The sequence below is a fragment of the Crocuta crocuta genome, unplaced genomic scaffold, assembly GCF_008692635.1.
Source record: "Crocuta crocuta isolate KB4526 unplaced genomic scaffold, BGI_CrCroc_1.0 scaffold240, whole genome shotgun sequence".
Lineage (NCBI taxonomy): Eukaryota > Metazoa > Chordata > Mammalia > Carnivora > Hyaenidae > Crocuta > Crocuta crocuta.
In genome coordinates, this window is record NW_027527380.1 from 527,865 (window position 1) to 545,752 (window position 17,888).

At 38.5% G+C, this 17,888-nt stretch overlaps 1 protein-coding gene across 1 annotated transcript in view; it reads left to right on the forward strand.

Annotated features, from left to right (window-relative positions):
• RSPO2 (R-spondin 2) overlaps positions 1-17,888 on the forward strand; it is a 156,356-nt gene that overhangs the window by 125,096 nt on the left and 13,372 nt on the right. The window lies entirely within an intron of this gene.

The following is a 17,888-nucleotide window of genomic DNA, read 5'->3' on the forward strand; positions in this document are numbered from 1 at the left end:
CCTGTTCAGTCTCAGGTTGAGGAAATCACAGACCATAGAAACAGGTGTCCTCACAATCTTAGCTAATTCCTCAGCCCAGCTTAAGGATCCTGTTACCTCTCTCTCATTTGGCACAGTTGGCATCTCTAACCGTGACTGTTCTCAGAAGATGATGATAATTTCTCCTTATGGCTTAAAACTGAGGGTCCTCACTTTTCTTCCTGTTTATCTTCAAACACTGTACCTACTTTAGCTGTATCTTCTCATGGAGGCAACCTCATANTTTTTTTTTTTTTTTTTTTTTTTTAAAGATGAGGGTCCAAGGCATCCACAATGCCAGAGTTTTGAAATTTTCACAGTTGAATACTTAGGACTACATTATCAAGTTCAAGTACAAAGCCTTTAATTTTTTAGATGGACTGACAGAAGTACAAAGTTGCACCAAAAATGCTGAATTTATAAGCTAAATTCTGTACAAAGGTAGTTTTAGCTTCTGTTCTAACTTTCTGAGTCTTGGGTGGCACCAGCTAAGACAAGTAGAATTAAGGGAATATTTGCTTCTTTTTGAAAAATTATTTTATGAAAATGAATTTCAAAATACTCCTTTTAGGTGAAATTTGGCATATGTGTCCCCGTTCCCCCCCGCCCCCCAGAAATCTGTTCATTGGGATTCAATATATTTTTCCAGAGCTGTTAATGTGGTAGTACTTAAAACAAGTTTTTTTACACAAATATATATCCTTTACGTAGGTGATAAATTTGAGACCAACATTTTTATGAGCATGGTAGTAAATGAAAGAGAATGAATAATTTAAATATATGTATATTTCATACAAGTATATATGCAATCCCTTTGGCCAATTGCTTATGAAAAGCTGATTATATTATGTGAGCTTATATTTACTTTAATAGTAAGCCCAACATATGTTAGACCCATGGAGTAGGTTGTACTAGTGGAAAAACTATGCCATCTGATTTTTCATATTGGTAGTAATGTGGTTCATTTAAACTCAGCATCAGCTCAGAGAGGTATATGTATGTCTAAGTGACAACTCCATTAGGCAGTGTTCACAGGGAGGTTGCATCATGGGTGTTAGTTTTTCTATGACTGAAAAACATACACAGGCTGGACCTCAGCCTCATGATCCAGTACTCCAGAATCCTCCAAACCTGTTCAGTCTCAGGTTGAGGAAATCACAGACCATAGAAACAGGTGTCCTCACAATCTTAGCTAATTCCTCAGCCCAGCTTAAGGATCCTGTTACCTCTCTCTCATTTGGCACAGTTGGCATCTCTAACCGTGACTGTTCTCAGAAGATGATGATAATTTCTCCTTATGGCTTAAAACTGAGGGTCCTCACTTTTCTTCCTGTTTATCTTCAAACACTGTACCTACTTTAGCTGTATCTTCTCATGGAGGCAACCTCATATTCCTGAGTCTTGGCCCTTCTCCAGGAGGACCTATTTATCTGTTATGACCTTTCCTTCATTATATTTTCTTCCTCTGTCCACTTCTTCTCAGCTGCCTTTATTACCCTAGCCCCTGACTTTCATATTCCCACCGGGTTGTCCCCCATGCACTGAAAATTAAACATATCAAAAATGACTTCTAATTCTCTGTTGAAATAGGCTCTTCCACCTATTCTCCCTATTTCAGAGGCTGCATCACTTCCCTACTCGTTTTAGCCACCACCTGGAAAGCATCCCAAACTCCTTTATTCTTACTTGCCTGTCCATTTGTTCACCGATTCCTCTGGATTCTACTTCCACAACTTGTTGCCTTCTCTCTGCCTGGTGCTGCTCTTTCTTCTCTTGGCACACCTTCTTTACTTTAGTGGTCTCTTGACTGGTCTATCTTCTTTTTTCCTTTTTGAAACCAACTCTGGAAGACTATGTCTTTTTTATGTGAATACTACAATCTTTGAAGCATGACCTCAAAACAAATACACACCTTTATTAAATGTAACTAAAATTTCTAGGTTAACTATTTAGTGATAATCTTTTTTTTAGATTACATGTTGCATTTATTCTATCAAGTGTGGTCACTTCACTTTAAATTTTCAGTAAACTGGTTTCATGTTAGTTGTTAATGCCTAGTATTGTGTCACTGGATCTCTGCAAATTTTATTGTATTTTACTTTTCTATTTTTAGTATAATATTTCTGTGATTTGATACAAATGATCCAATTAATTTTGTGAGCACCAAGCATCCGAACATAAAGTAACACAGAGTGATAACATTCATATGTTTTGACAGCATTTAAAGGGAAAAGAAAGGAGGCTTGTGTCAAAAGTGTGCTGCAGTTCTCAGATTACCAAGGGCATTACTGGACTTCAGGTATCTTGGAACCATAAGTACAGCAAAGCTAGGATTTGGAGGATATGCGAAGAATAAAGACTACTTTATATTAACATTTCTTTTTACTATAAAGGAAATAGCATTAATTTGAAGAGAGTTAGTTTACACAAAGTAACTCTTGTTCATTGTTGGCTTCAATTTTTTAGGGCAAGATTAATAAGAAATATTAAGTAGTTTAAACCTTACATTTGTGCCTTGTAATTAGCTTAATTTCATGTCACAAGTTTTTATGGGAGCCATCTAAACTTTTTTACTCCCTGGGAGAGCGATGTTATGTTTCCAGCCTGAGTAGAGGAAGGCTGGATTTCATGTATGTCCTGAAACAAATTAGCACAGTTTGGTTAAAACAGCTGCCTAAGTGATGAGAAACAAATTGGATTAGAAACTCCTACTTGGTAGTTTAACATGTCAATTAGTTAAGTTAGGATTTGAACCATATCATACAGTCATGAGATGGATAATGACACACAGTGGTCAAGCCAAGTGTCTGGTAATGGGGCCAGCCTCAACCCCTGGCTCTGCTTTTGATCCAGGGAATGGTGTATTTCCCCTTCGACAACAGTCCAGTTTCTCCAAGTGCAAGATCAGAATTGTGCATTTAATAAGGCTTGATCGAGTATGCATTGTGAGTTAGATGACTTATTTAGAGATGAAGCAACATACTTGGAAATCATTACAGTAGGCAAGACTATGTAATTTCAATGCACTGGTGCTTTGTTATTCAATGCGGTGCTTCAGAATGCATCTGCATATCACGGGGAGTCTTGGTGGTCACGTGGTGTAATGCAGGAAATTTACTTGGTCAGATACAGGAGTGGACTTAAAATGTTCATCAGCCGTAAGTTCAGAGTTGCAGGATCCATGCTCTTCCAGACCCTGGGGGCACTGGGAAACTACTGCAGTAAGAGGGACTGAGGTCTGGCTAAGAGAACCGGGAAAGCTTAGATCCTCTTTTATCTTAATTCTTGCAAACCTAGTTTCCTTTACTCCATTCCTACTTTATTTCTAACTCTTGAAGCTCTTACATAATCAGGCACCACAACATACTGTTTTAAGAGTAAAAGCCTTGGAGTTCACTTTCTGGTTCCTTGACTTAGTAGCTTTTGTGACCTTGGCAACTACTTAACTTCACAACCCTTTGTTCCCCCATTTATAAAACAATAATATTTACCTTCAATGTTGTAACAGATATTAAATGGGTCAACACATGCAAAATGTGTAGTGCCTGGTGTATATTAATGTTAACTAATGACGTTGATAACATCAGTTCACTTAAAAGAATATAGAGAAAACAATCCTAATGGTACTTGAGAAGTGGTTTCCACAGAGAGCATTAGAATCACCCAGAAGCCTCAAAATAGGTAGGAAAAAAAAGACACATGGATTCTTTCTCTGAATATTCTAGCTGGATTGGACCTCTTAACCTCCACTGGCAACATTTCACCAATCCAGATATTTTGCCCAATACCTTTTTTAAAATCAGAGTTAAAAGTCTAGGCAGAATTGCTTTGCATTTCTCTTCATAGTGGGAAACCTGTTTGGATAAGTGAAAAAAAGCAGCCAAGCGGCCCCCCCTTTTTAAAAAAAACTTTTTAATGTTTTATTTATTTATTTATTTCTGAGAGTGAGCAGGGGAGGGTCAGAGAGAGAGGGAGACACAGAATCTGAAACAGGCTCCAGGCTCTGAGCTAGCTGTCAGCACAGAGCCCGACATGGGGCTCGAACCCACAAACTGTGAGATCATGACCTGAGCCAAAGTCAGATGCTTAACCGACTAAGCTACCCAGGTGCCCCCAAGCAGCTATTGAAAAGATGAAATTTATACGTTTCTAAGTTTTCTACAACTTGCTCTAGATCATTGTAAGGTGACAGAGGGACTGAGGGAGGCAGTTTTTTTAAATGTTTATTTTTGAGAGAGTAAGTACAGAGTGCAAGTGGGGTCAGAGAGAAGGGGACACAAGATCCGAAGTGGGCTGTGTGCTGACAGCAGTTAGCCCGATGTGAGGCTTGAACTCATGAACCCTGAGATTATGACCTGAGCCCAAGTTGGGCGCTTAACCAACTGAGGCACCTAGCTGCCCCAGGAGGGAATTATAAAGTATCCATCAGAGATTTCGAAAACTTAATTGAATGTTTTCTACCTCAGCAAAGCTGAACCCATTTATCTGTATAATCTCTTCAAGCTTGCAGTTATTGAAAAATTTCTGTCTCCTCTCTCCCTATTCTTAGCTGAGAGCAGCTTGCACATTATTTACTTACTTGGGTGCTGTTCTGCAAATTCGTCTATTTAAAGCTTGTGAGGGAGCCAAGCCACAGGATCTGGCTGACTTTCAGCTGCTAAACAGGGGGCATGTAACTTGCCATTGGTCCCCAACTGAGAGAACTGTAGCTGTAATTTCTTTTTTGGTAAACATTCATCCTGAAGTGGATTTATCTCCTCTACACTTTTGTTTTTGTTTGAGTGTTTTCCTGTTTTTGCATGATCCTCACTTTGTTGGACAGAAGTACTTCTTCTATAGCATTACTTACCCTCTCAAACCAACAAAAATTACTTTTGCGGTGCTGTTTAAGTCAGAGGATATAAAGGAAATCCCGTCTATTCATTAGAGGCAGAAGTAGCTTGTAGTTGCTCTTGAAGTCAGAAAACCAATAGTCTGTGGCACGATGGAGCTGGGACAACAGGGCCATGATGTGGGCTCATGACCATGTCGGGCCTTGTGGTCAAACCTTCTCTGTAGTTTGGCTCTGAGGTACATTGTCTCATGTGGTTGGTTTAAGAAAGGCTATTCCTAGCCAAAACATGGAAAGAGCCTAAGTGTCCATCAACTAACGAATGGATCAAAAAGATATGGTTCATCTATACAATGGAATACTACATGGCAATGAGAAAGAATGAAATCTGGCCATTTGTAGCAACATGGATGGACCTTGAGGGTGTTATGCTGAGCGAAATAAGTCAGGCAGAAAGGACAGATGCCATATGTTTGCACATATAGGTGGATTAGGAGGAACTTAACGGAGGACCATGGGGGACAAGAAGGGGAAAAATAGTTGGGGAGAGAGAGGGAGACAAACCATGAGAGACTCTTGAATGCTGAGAACAAACTGAGGGCTTATGGGGGTGGGGGAGAGGGGAGGGGGGTGATGGGCATTGAGGAGGGCACTTGTTGGGTTGAGTACTGGGTGTTATATGGGAACCAACTTGACAATAAACTATTTAAGGAAAAAAGAAAGGCTATTCCTTCTCTCTTGGTGTCATTGATAGTCTTTTCTGTGATGAGTGATCCCATCATTCCGGTTTGTACCACAGCCACCAACATATATTCATTGCTTACTATGTGCCATGAACTGGGCTTAAACTTCATTTTCTTGTTTAATCACAACACCATTTTTTGTTTATGTGGTAAGAATTACTATTTCTCACATCTTACAGATGAGAAACTGAGGCTTAGAGAAGATACTAGCTGTGAGGCTTTGGAGAAAAAGTGGCAGAGCTAAGGTTTACACCAGGGCTCTCAGTCCCCAAAGAGCATGTTCTTAACTTCTGTGCTGTATTGCTTTCCTGAACTAAGATGATTGTTGGAAAGTCTCCATGTTAGGAACTCACCACTTTTAAATGTTCCATACATAAAAACTTTGAAATGGCTTTCCTCCCAGTTCCGTTATTTTTATATAATGTAAGTACCTCTAGTAAAGGGAATCAAAAGGTTAGGCTAGAAAGCTTTATATAATTTGGCAAGACTAAATTTTTAGTTTCTTGTTTAAAATAAATATGACCTTTCAGAAGAAGAATAGGCAGTATGTGTTTATATAAAGCCAATTATTTATGCAAACTTTGTCAGCTAAGCAGTACATCTGTTAACTATATATTTTTAAAAAGGGTAGTAAAGGATGATCTAATAAGGTATAAAGATTATATGAAACCTGGTGGCCAATGATTTTTTTTCTCAGAAATTGTACTTAACCACACAAGAGGGTTTAGGGTTCAAATAGTCAAGAGTTACTTAGTACTTAAGATTGTTAAAAACACTTAAGTATTCTCTTGGGCTCTAAAATACTCTGTCCAGGATAAATGGATATAGACATAATTTAAGGCAGATAACGATGAAGTAGATGAGCCCTCAGAATTCTGCCCAGCGCTGTGATATATTTTGGCCTGCATTTAATAATTCTGATTAGTCAGGAGATTTTTAGAATTTGACATTTCCCATTGGTGTAAGTAAAACAGAATTGGACTTGAGAGCTGTTCTTAGTCATGTAAAGTTAAGTTTTAATATTTGAACATACTTAAAATTAATGTTCAATGGCCTCTGGTTAAGAATGGTATCTAGATGGACTTGCCCAGGCCACCACCCATCCTGACTTGTCCCTAAAATACTTAGAGGATGGAATGGATAACATTGTAACCTGTTGTCAGAATCCAGAAGGAAGTTACAAAAACTAAAAACCAAGAGGAGAATTGAAAACTAGAAGTTGAAGGTCATTTATGTACTAGTAACAAAGTCTACCCGAAAGCTAGAAATGGCTTCACTGCCAACCAGCGGGCCCTGGGTCAGAAATGAAAGTTCTCTACCAATGAGAGAACTGGACAAATGTTCTTTTGTTGCATGGCTTCTGCTTTATAACAACAGAATGGTAATTACAAATAATAGTGAATACTTTTAATATTCCAGATACTATATTAAGTGATGTTAACTCATTTAATTGCTGCAATGACTGTATAGGCTAGATACTGTTGTTATTCTTGATTTCCAGATGAGGAAATAGAGGCACAGAGATGACCAATGTTAGCTGTGTGGTTTGAACAAGTTAAATAATGAAGCCAGGCTCTGATACAGAAGGTCTGGCCTCAGGGCTTGTGTTCCTAATGACAAGGATAAACTGTCATTACAAATTCTCTCTTTCTTACAATTTCCTACAAATATTCACCAAGTCCAAGAAAATAAATGCATAAGAAATAGGTGACACATTGTATCTTGAAAAATGTGGTTCACTTTAGTGTTAAAAGTTAGAGGGATGACAGAAAAAAGCCCTGATGAGAGTGACTGTAAAGATTATAATTAATATATTTCACTTCAGTATGTTACAAATCCACATAGTAGGTATGAGAAGGTTCCAAGCTAGTTCCGCATAGTCACAGCAGGGAAAAGTTTCCTAAACATTGGATTAGGTTGGGGAATGAGCATATCAAGTGCCATTCATGAGTTGGGATGAAAAGAGAATTTAATCAACACCCAGATGTTCAGAGACAGGGTCCAAAGGCAGCCATCACAATTTATCTCCTAGGTCTGAGTAGACTTGCCCTTCTTTGAGGAGAAAGAGAATTTATTGTGTAATTGTCATGGAATGAGAGGAAAATCATTCAAAAACTTTGCAAGTTCAGATTCCTGATATTCCTGCATGGGAAGAAGAAAAGAAAAATTTAGGAAAAAAAGTTAGTCCTCAGTAGGATGCAGGGAAGACCTATTCTTTGTAACTTAGGTTAGGAAGCAGTAGTGCCTGGGCTGAGATCAAGGGACAAGGTGATCTGATGAGAAGTGTGGTCAGGTGACACAAGGCATTGATGGCAAGCTCAACCTAGAGCAGTAGTAGGGTTTTCATTGGGGGAGCATCCAGTACAGAATTGTTCATTTGGAAAACAGAATAACGATATGGAGGGAAATCTTGAGAAACTAAAAATCTGAGAAGATCAAGGACAAATTGGTGAAAATGATGGGGGAAAAGATGAGACTAACAAGAAAACGTCAGTTGAAAAATGGCCTGGTTTTATAGAGCCAGAGACTATGGCCTCAGACTAGCAAAGATATTTGTTTTTTCTGTTTTTTTGTTTTTTTTAATTTTTTAATGTTTTATTTATTTCTAGGAGAGAGAGAGAGAGAGAGAGACAGCGTGAGCAGGGGAGGGTCAGAGAGAGAGGGAGTCACAGACTGAAACAGGCTCCAGGCTCTGAGCTGGCAGTCAGCACAGAGCCTGGCGCGGGGCTCGAACCCACGAACCGCGAGATCATGACCTAAGCGAAAGTCGGACGCTCAACCGACTAAGCCACCCAGGCACCCCTATATTTGAATAAAAGGGATAAAAAGAAAAGTCCAGAACCATCTATTATAAAAGTACTTTACATCCAAAGGACAAAAATCAAAATCAGGCTGTCCTGAGACTTACAGTTTTGTTGTCAAAAGGAAAAAAAAAAAGAGTGAACTAGTACCTACATTTTGAAAGATGAAGATGTAACTAGATAATCTTGGAACACAGCCAAGTTGTCTTCTCTGATGTGCCATGCCACCTGAGTTGTCACCATTGCAATATTTGCAGTAATTACTTGCAGAAAAATTTACTCCAGCTCTATGAAACAAACCCTATCATAAGGGTTCATATGCACTTACCAGCACAAATACTAAACTAGGGTGCAAATCCAGGCAAGAAGGATGTGCAGTGCATTACAGTCTCACTTCCATGGTTCTCCCAATAGGATAATGCATATTCTGGTTATCTATTACTGCATGACAAACATGCCAAACCTAGTAGCTTAAAATAATTATTGCTCATGAAAGAGATCTTCTTATCTCTGGTGATCTGAGGGTTGACAGGTTGAAGTTGGAGACTCTCAGCTGGGGGCATTCATTCTTCTTTGTCCAGAAAGATGCAACCATATGGAGGCTTCTCACTCTCATGTGTGGCTCCTGGGCTGGCGTGGCTGGAACAGTTGGTGCTGGTTGAGTGTCTCTCTCTCCACACAGTCTCTCCATGTGTTTTGCTTGGGTTTCCTCACAGTGAGATGGACCCAGGGTGAAGCTGCAAGGTTTCTTAGGAAAGAAGTCCCAGAAAATCACCTCTGTCATGCAAGCTGTTAAGGTCAGTTCAGGTTCAAAGGCTGGGAGGAACAGATTTCACCTCTGGGTGAAGGAGTGGCCAATGCATATAAGGAAGGAAGTGTTTGTCACCACTCACTTTATCTCCCAAATGTGGAAGCTTTCTGATACCATAGAGTGCCATTGCTTGGTTAAAACAAACACACTTATCAAAGAGTTTGTTTAGTTTTAGTAAATAGGCAATTTGGCTATTAAAATGATTTTTATTCAGAAATCTTTGGATTGTTACATAGGTATTTACTAAGGATTTTAGTGATAGTCTGGGAAATTAGTTGGGATATTTTCATAAACTGGAAATAAACTACTTTTTCCATTTCAAAATGGAAGACAGGCTCTGCTATCCAAAAATGTGCTATTCATTTTCAGGAATGGATTAGATCCAGGTACTGAAGGTTCCTGTAGAAAGGGCATGAAGACACTGAAATATACAACAATTACAAAATGTGATGCTCATCTTCTCATTTCTTGAAAAAAGCTTTGTAAGATATCCTAAGAAATCAAGTAGTTGACTAGCATTCATGATCTAGAAACATTTTTCCTTAAACACATACGAGTGCATACACACATATGTATGTCTTTGGTTAACAATGGTTATTTTTTAGAGTTTTTTAAAGCATTTTACAGTGATTTTTATTAAAAATTTTTATTTATATAATTTATTCTCAAGTTAGCTAACATGCAAAGTAGTCAGTGTGCTCTTGGCTTTGGGAGTAGATTCCGGTGATTCATCACTTAACATAAAATACCCAGTGCTCATCCCAACAAGGGTCCTCCTCAGTGCCCATCACCCATTTTCCCTTCCCCAACCCTCCCATCAATCCTCAGTTTGTTGTCTGTATTTAAGAGTCTCTTATGGTTTGATTCCCTCTCAGTTTGTAACTATTTTTTTTTTTTACTTCCTTTCCCCCATGGTTTTCTGTTGAGCTTTTCAAATTCCACATATGAGTGAGAACATAGGATATCTGTCTTTCTCTGACTGACTTATTTTACTTAGCATAATACCCTCCAGTTCTATGTTTGTTTATTTTTGAGAGGGAGAGAACATGAGAGGTGGGGGGGCATAGGGACAGAGGATCTGAAGTGGGCTCTGTGCTCACAGCAGAGAATCCATTGGGGGGCTCAAACCCATGAACCTTGAGATCAGTCCTCTGAGTCAAAGTTAAATGCTTAACCAACTGAGCCACCCAGGTGCCCCAATTTTGTATTTTTAAAATAAATATAGCTACCAAAAGTATATATAATTGATATGTATAGTTTAAAGAACAATGACAAAAATCCCTGTACCCACCACTCAGTTGATGAAATAGGGCATTATTGATGACATTGCCAAGATGGCAGAGGAGACCCCAGCCTTCATTCTCCACAAAGATTGGTAAACAAAAACGGTGCTGGGAGAGCTCTGGAGTCCATTTAAGAAACTTCAACAAACCATGTGAAAAATACTTGAGAGTGAGTGATCAAAAAGGGAAAGAAGAAGTTTCATTTTGCCTTCATCATTCCATCCCCCATGACTACATTGCTCAGAGCCAAGAAAAGAACACCCAGATATACCGCTCTCAGCTTTCTCAGCCTTTTGGGGTATTGCATCAAAGACCCGCTTTAGTTACCCCATCCAGAGACCAGAAAAGCTGAGATGTATAAAGAATGGCTAGGAATAAGGCAGAAAATCAGGGTCTATCAGTATCAGCCACACAGTGGGAGGAAACTCAGTTCTCAGGGACCCGCTTGGTAGATGACCCTAGTAGCTTTCACCACTGAAGAAACCAGGGTCACCCAGACTCCCCACAAATTTCACTAGTTTTCACCCCACAGGTGTTTGTGTTTGGTGATGCCAGCTGCCTGAGTCCCTACCCACTCCCTGCCCTCCACCCCTGGCAAAAGCCTAAGAACTACACAGAAAGCCAGTCGCCGCCTCTGTGGCTATGTGAGTGCAAGACACCAGATTAGAACACCCCCAGCTGATCCTTACCACTGTTTCTGCTCTTGAAGCTGGCCCTTCCACCTGTGCACTTGAATGCTGCTAGTCTGTTGCCCATCACCAGCCTCCATTGGCATGTGCCCACCATGGCAAGAGCTTAGAGCTACAAGACTGGGTGCTTATAACCAAGACCCCTACAGCTACTTGAGGCTCTGGATCTCCTGTCATTGGCCTGTACCACTGGGCTCACTTGCAGCTAGTACCTCCAGCTTTATACCTGCATGCCTCCAGCCTAACCTTTGACACTGGCTTCCACTGCCACATGCATGCCTGTGGAGGGACCATTCAGCTTCAGGAGGGCATGCCGATAGCCAGGGCCCCTGCAGCTGCCCCTGGACCCTGATCTGGCCCCGGGTCCTGTTACTGGCTTGTACCACTGAACTCACCTGCAGCTAACTAGCCCAGCTATGTACCCACACACCCTCAGTCTGACTCTTGACACCAGCCTCTATTGCTGTACACCAGGGATCACAACCAGTAGCCACAGTCATGCACCCTGACAGCCAGTACCCCCGGAGTGCCCAGGGCACCTGCAGTTGGCCTTCACCATTGCTGCTTGTCCTGGCTTCCACCACTGTGTGTGTGTGTGTGTGTGTGTGTGTGTGTGTTTGCAATAGGCCTCTGCCACTAACCAGGCACATTTAGCTGGTTCTCTGCAGCTCAATGCATGCATGCCACTGGCTCCAGTCATAACTGCTATCCACTTTGGTCCCTAGCCTCTGAACCTGGAGTTGCTACTGAGGCCCCCAACAGTCCTTGCGGCTCCTGCAGACCCCTGCAGCAGTCACCAAGGACATGTGGCTATTGAGTTGAGAGGGTGACTGCTCTTACCACTCCTAGTCAACATTGTACCAGAATTCCTAGATGGAGCAATTAGGTGAGAAAAAATAAAAGGGATCTAAATCAGAAAAAAGAAGTAAAATGGTATATTTGCTGATGACATGATCTTGTTTATAGAAATTCCAAGATTCTACCCAAAAGCTGTTATACCTAGTAAATGATTTTAGTAAGGTTGCAGGATACAGAATCAATGTACAAAAGTAAGTTGCATTTTTGTACACTAACAATGACTTATTGAAAAAACAAACAGTCCTATTTACAATAACTCAAAAAAAAAAATGTAACCAAGGAAGTGAGTGATTCATATGCCAGAAACTATAAAATACTGATGAAAGATACAAATCAAAAGATTTGTCATGTTCAAGGATCAGGAAAGTTACTATTGTTAAAATATCCAAACTACCCAAACTCATCTATAGGATTCAATGCAGTCTCTTTCCCAGAGTGGATTGATAAAATTTGATCTTGCCTCCCACAAATAATGTTTTTAATGAGATATGGTAGATTTATTTATCTAGAAATTTAACATTTACCCCTTTTTAAGACCTCCATATTTGTAAACAGGGGTTTTAATTTAACTGATTGAAAATAACTTTCGCACTAAAGCAAAACTGTAAATAACATTTGTATTAAATGCAATTTACCTCGAAAAAATTCTGATGGCATTTCTCACAAAAATATAAAAATTTCTCTCGCAGAAATAGAAAAAAATTTGTGGAACCATAAAAGACCCTGAATAGCTAAAGCATCTTAAGAAAGAAAAGTTGGAGGCATCACACTTCATTTTAAACCATATTGCAAAGCTATTGTAATCAAGGCAAAGCAACATAAAAATGAGCACCTAGACTAATGGAACAGAATTGAGAGCCCAGAAATAAATGCATGTGCATATGGTCAGCTAATATTTGACAAGGGAGCCAAGATAGTCTCTTTGATAAATGATGTTAGGAAAACTGGATATCCACATGCAAAAGAATGAACTTAAGCCTCTATTTCACATCACCAAAAATTAACTCAAAATGGATTAATGATTGAAACATAAAATCTGAAACCATAAAATTCTTAGAAGAAAACATAGGGGAAAAGTTTCATTTTACCATTTTACATTTAAAGTAAACATATGGATGAATATTCCATTGCTTTTTTATCTATCTACTCTGTATTTTAACATATGGCACTTAATTTTGAATGTATACAGTTACATGTATACCAATTTTAACTGATAATATATAAAATTCTCCTGAAGTAGCATATGAGGAAGGAACTCTTCATCTGCATGACACTATACATTTAGGTAACACTTAATGATCTAATTTCTACCTCAAATAAAACTTTGCTGGCACTAGGGAATGTTCATTACTCAATGGAAAAGCCACAGTGTTTCAGTCAATCAGTGTGGTCAACTTGTGAAATGCTCAATTTGTGGCATTATGTGGAAGGAAATTGAAAAAGGATTTATGCACAGATATTTTCTTTTTACTTTAACATTTTTTTTTATCACAGTTGACAATACTGTCAAAAATTTATTCAATTTTTGCTACTAGAACATTAATTTTCTATCTTGTGAAGAGATCTAGGAAAGATGGTATCAGGACGGAGTTAGGAATCAAGGTTATTAAACATGTCTGTGGCTTCTGGATTTTTACGTACTCCAGCTACAGAATGAGTTACACAGGAATTAGTTTACCTCACTTGGGTCTAATGTTACCAGATAAGTAGCTGCTACATTTTTTGCCTTCAGAGAACCTCTTATCTTTGCATTTTTTTTTTATTCCTTTTGTAATGGGAGTGTGGCCAGATACATTTTAGCCATAGTAAAAACCATAGCCCATCTTCTATTTGGTTCTCTTCCTCAGCCTTCAATAACCTTGGATTTCCCATCCTTAGTAATCCCTCACTATCCCCTTCCATCTCTCTCTCGGAACAGCAGTCTCTAGTGGAGCCTTCACTTCTTCCTCTTGACTTACTCCTGCCAGTCTGGTCTCTGCTCTGTCAGCATTATTGAACTCCTCTTTGACATCATTGATGATATCCTAATGTCCAAACTGAAAGGCTACTTAATTTTCATTGTTAAATAAAAACTGTATTTAAGGTATATAACCTGATTTGATATACATGTACATAATGAAATGGTTACCACAGTCAAGCTAATTTAGATAACTTCTTGCATAGCTACGTGTGTGTGTGTGTGTGTGTGTGTGAGCAAATTTCCAGTATTCCATACAATGTTAACTATATTCTTCATACTTTCACCTTAACTTTAATGCTTAGAACAAAAGGGCATATGATCCAAATGTTGCCATTTTGTTTTTGTAACATCTCCATTGTGGACTTCCCTAGAGGATTATGGTTTTAAAGACTCTTTATGATCCCTAGAGGATTATGTTTTTATTTTTTTATGCTTTTTATTTATTTCTGAGAGAGAGGGAGAAGGAGAGAGAGAAAGAGAGAGAGTGCGTGAGAAGGGGAGGGTCAGAGAGAAAGGGAGACACAGAGTCTGAAGCAGGCTCCAGGCTCTGAGCTAGCTGTCAGCACAGAGCCCAATGAAGGGCTTGAACCCACGAATCTGTGAGATCATGACCTGAGCCAAAGTCAGACACTTAACTGATTGAGCCACCCAGGCAACCCGAGGATTATGTTTTTAGAGACTCTTTATGATTAGTCTCTTTGGTGTTTCTATAATAGAAATCCTTAAAATAGGATTTGTGACAAAGTGATCCTTATATCAGCTTATAAATTCTAACAGGTAGTGTTAAAGTAAAGCTTTGAAAATCCTACCCTATCATGAATAAAATGCTTACCTTTCATTTGGGTGACCTTAGTGATTGATATCTAAATGAAGAGGTATTTATGAAATGGTCCCCTAGACCAATCTGTATTTGAGTTAAATAGAATCCATGATATTTTGTTCTCCCTCCTTCCTACCAAACAACTTTCTCTCATCTAGACTTTTGCTTCTTTCCATATTTTGTTTGTAAATAGAGGAACTAGGAAAGAGATCTTAAGTCATGCTCTGCCCTTAGTTAATAGGAGTTATTTTGCCATATTTTATGGCATCAAACCTGTACCCTTAGAGGAGCTTTGGTGGTCAAGCAAAATATTTTTTGTCAGAGCCAGAAAAATTGTGCTGGTTAGTTATGATTTCAAGCCATAAACTTTTACCATAGATATTTTGCAACTCTTTTTGAGTTTACTGTTTTTTAATTCCCCAGAAATTTTAATCTTCTATTTAAAGAAATGTGTAATTTGGTCATAATCCTAAAAATATAATTTTAAATATTCTGAGGTGCTTATACATCTATTTAAGTTTAAGTAAACTGCCCTCTCAACCAATATACCCAGGTGTGGTTTATGGAGGGATATGTTTTAGATACATGTGCACTTATAAATACACATATGCACACACTCCTCAGAGAAATTGTGCGCAGTAATTTTTAGGATGGACTACTTCATTGCTATTGAAACTGTCAGTGACCTAGAATTTCAGATTAATTTGAAGGGTCATTAATATATATAGCTGCAGTTGTCTTTCAAATAACTTGATTAATGTGATAATTAATTTAGCTTTTAAGAAAACATGTAAATGGTAAGTCACAGGCATTATTTTGGTGGGATTTAGAATTTTTCTATAGGAAGATTTGGAAAATGCTTACCTTAAGGCAGTTTAAATACTTTATGAAGTAATAAGTATATTAAAATATAAGTATTAATCCTTGACATTTATCATCCATACATTTTATCACTTTTTTAGTAGAATTAAACTGATTGAAAATGATTTCTAGAAATTTCTTGTCTTTTGAGTTCTGTATGAGCCACTGTCAGAAAAAGGCTAACCTAATTTTTGAAAATGGTAAAGCAGGAAAACTTTTTATTAATGTCTGTTCTCAATAACTGAGTCTATGACTTCCCTAATAAAGGAGTCACTATAACCATGTTACATCTTTGTAGCTATAACTTATCTATTTTTGATTAGCAGTATAGTGAAAAGTAGAATACAGTTCTGTTTTTTACAAGATAAGTTTTTACATGCCCTGTGAGCCTTAACATCTTTTTTTTGTAATCTTTCCTCAAAGTCCCTTTTTTTTTTTTTTTTTTAAACAATTTAATTTTCGGTCCCTTCATTTGGACAGTCTGGCTTGAATGATCGAACACCAAATGATGATGCAGTATCTGAGCATAATAAGTGTACACAGCACTTTGCCCACCCTACAGCTTCAGTGGACATGACTTTCAATGGTTATTAGGCATTTTTAACTTTTAACTCAACTGCACTGATGCATTTAGCTCATGTTTCAACACAAGTCCTGAGCCTGCTGCCCTGCTAAGATGGTGAGAAAGTTGTCTTTTTTAACATAACTTCTTAGCGATTTCTCTGTATAGTTTTTCTTGTGGAAGTCCAGGTGATGTCTTTACTAGAAACATATTTGTTTGGAATGTGAATCTCCTCTTGGACGTCTGATTCAGTGATGATTCATTTTAAATTGTTTCCATTAGGTCTTGCATCTTTTCATGTTACTTATAAACTTTTGGTTTCTCATGTTTTCATTTGACACCAGTGTTAACTAAAACTGATTAGAGTATAGGGACCTAAGCGATGCTTGGGAAATACTATAGATGCTTATTGTGTGCATATGTACATATGTACATGTGCAGTAGCTTCCTTTGATTTTAGCTTGTATTATATGCTTAAAATTCAATATACTTCTGGAGAGTGAAATGCCATTTTCAGTTGAAGGGAAATAAACCTATTTTTATTAAAGATTAGGATGTTTGTAAAAATCACTACCCATGTTCTGCTCTATCAATATTTGGCAATCACAGACAAAGATATTAGGATTCAAGATAACTCAAAAAGGTTTTAGACTTTTTGAAACTTTAGAAATGTGATGTCTCTAATAATCATTAGGTGTGTTGAACATGTTATTTAGAGTTCCTTGTCCAGTATCTTCCCTCTAATTGAGATCCATCACTGCTACTTGGGTGGTTGACAAAGATTCTATAGTGACTGCAACATTTGTTTAATCTTTACTTGTAGATAGAGACTACTCATTTTGGCCAATACTTGTTTATTTTCCATGTCCTGCAAGAATGGCAGAGAAAAAAAAGGCCTGTCTTCATCCTGGTCTTATATCAAAGCAATGATGGGCCCCACCTTCATTTTATGAATTTAATGGTCCAGGCATTTAACTGCGAATGACCTGTTCATAGGGTTTGTGGGAGTCTGTGATCAAAGGGAAGAGTATTTTAACACTGACCTTCTTCCTCTCTTCCCTCCCAGGACCTCACATTTATATCACACAAAGGTGATGAGAGAGAGATTAGCACAATGGGGAGGAGGATAAGCAAAGGGACCAGACTACCTGAGTTCAAATGTGAACTCTGCCATATGCTGGCTATGTCCTCTTAGGTTACCTTACCTTTATGATCTTCTGTTTTCTTTTCTGCAAAGTAGGAACAAAGATAGTATCTATTTCACAGAGGTATTTTTGGTTTTTTTTGTTTTTTTTTTTAAATTTTTTAATGTTTCATTTATTTCTGAGAGAGAGAGACAGCATGAGCACGGGAGGGTCAGAGAGAGAGGGAGACACAGACTCTGAAACAGGCTCCAGGCTCTGAGCTGGCTGTCAGCACAGAGCCCGATGCGGGGCTTGAACCCATGAACCGTGAGATCATGACCTGAGCCAAAGTTCCGCTTAACCGACTGAGCCACCCAGGTGCCCCTCATAGAGGTATTTTTAGTATGAAATGAGTTATACACAAAACACTTAGTGCCTGGCACCCAGTTAACACCAACGTGATGATGATGATGATGGTGATGATGTTGTTGATGATGAGTTAATACCTACATCATGATGATGATGAT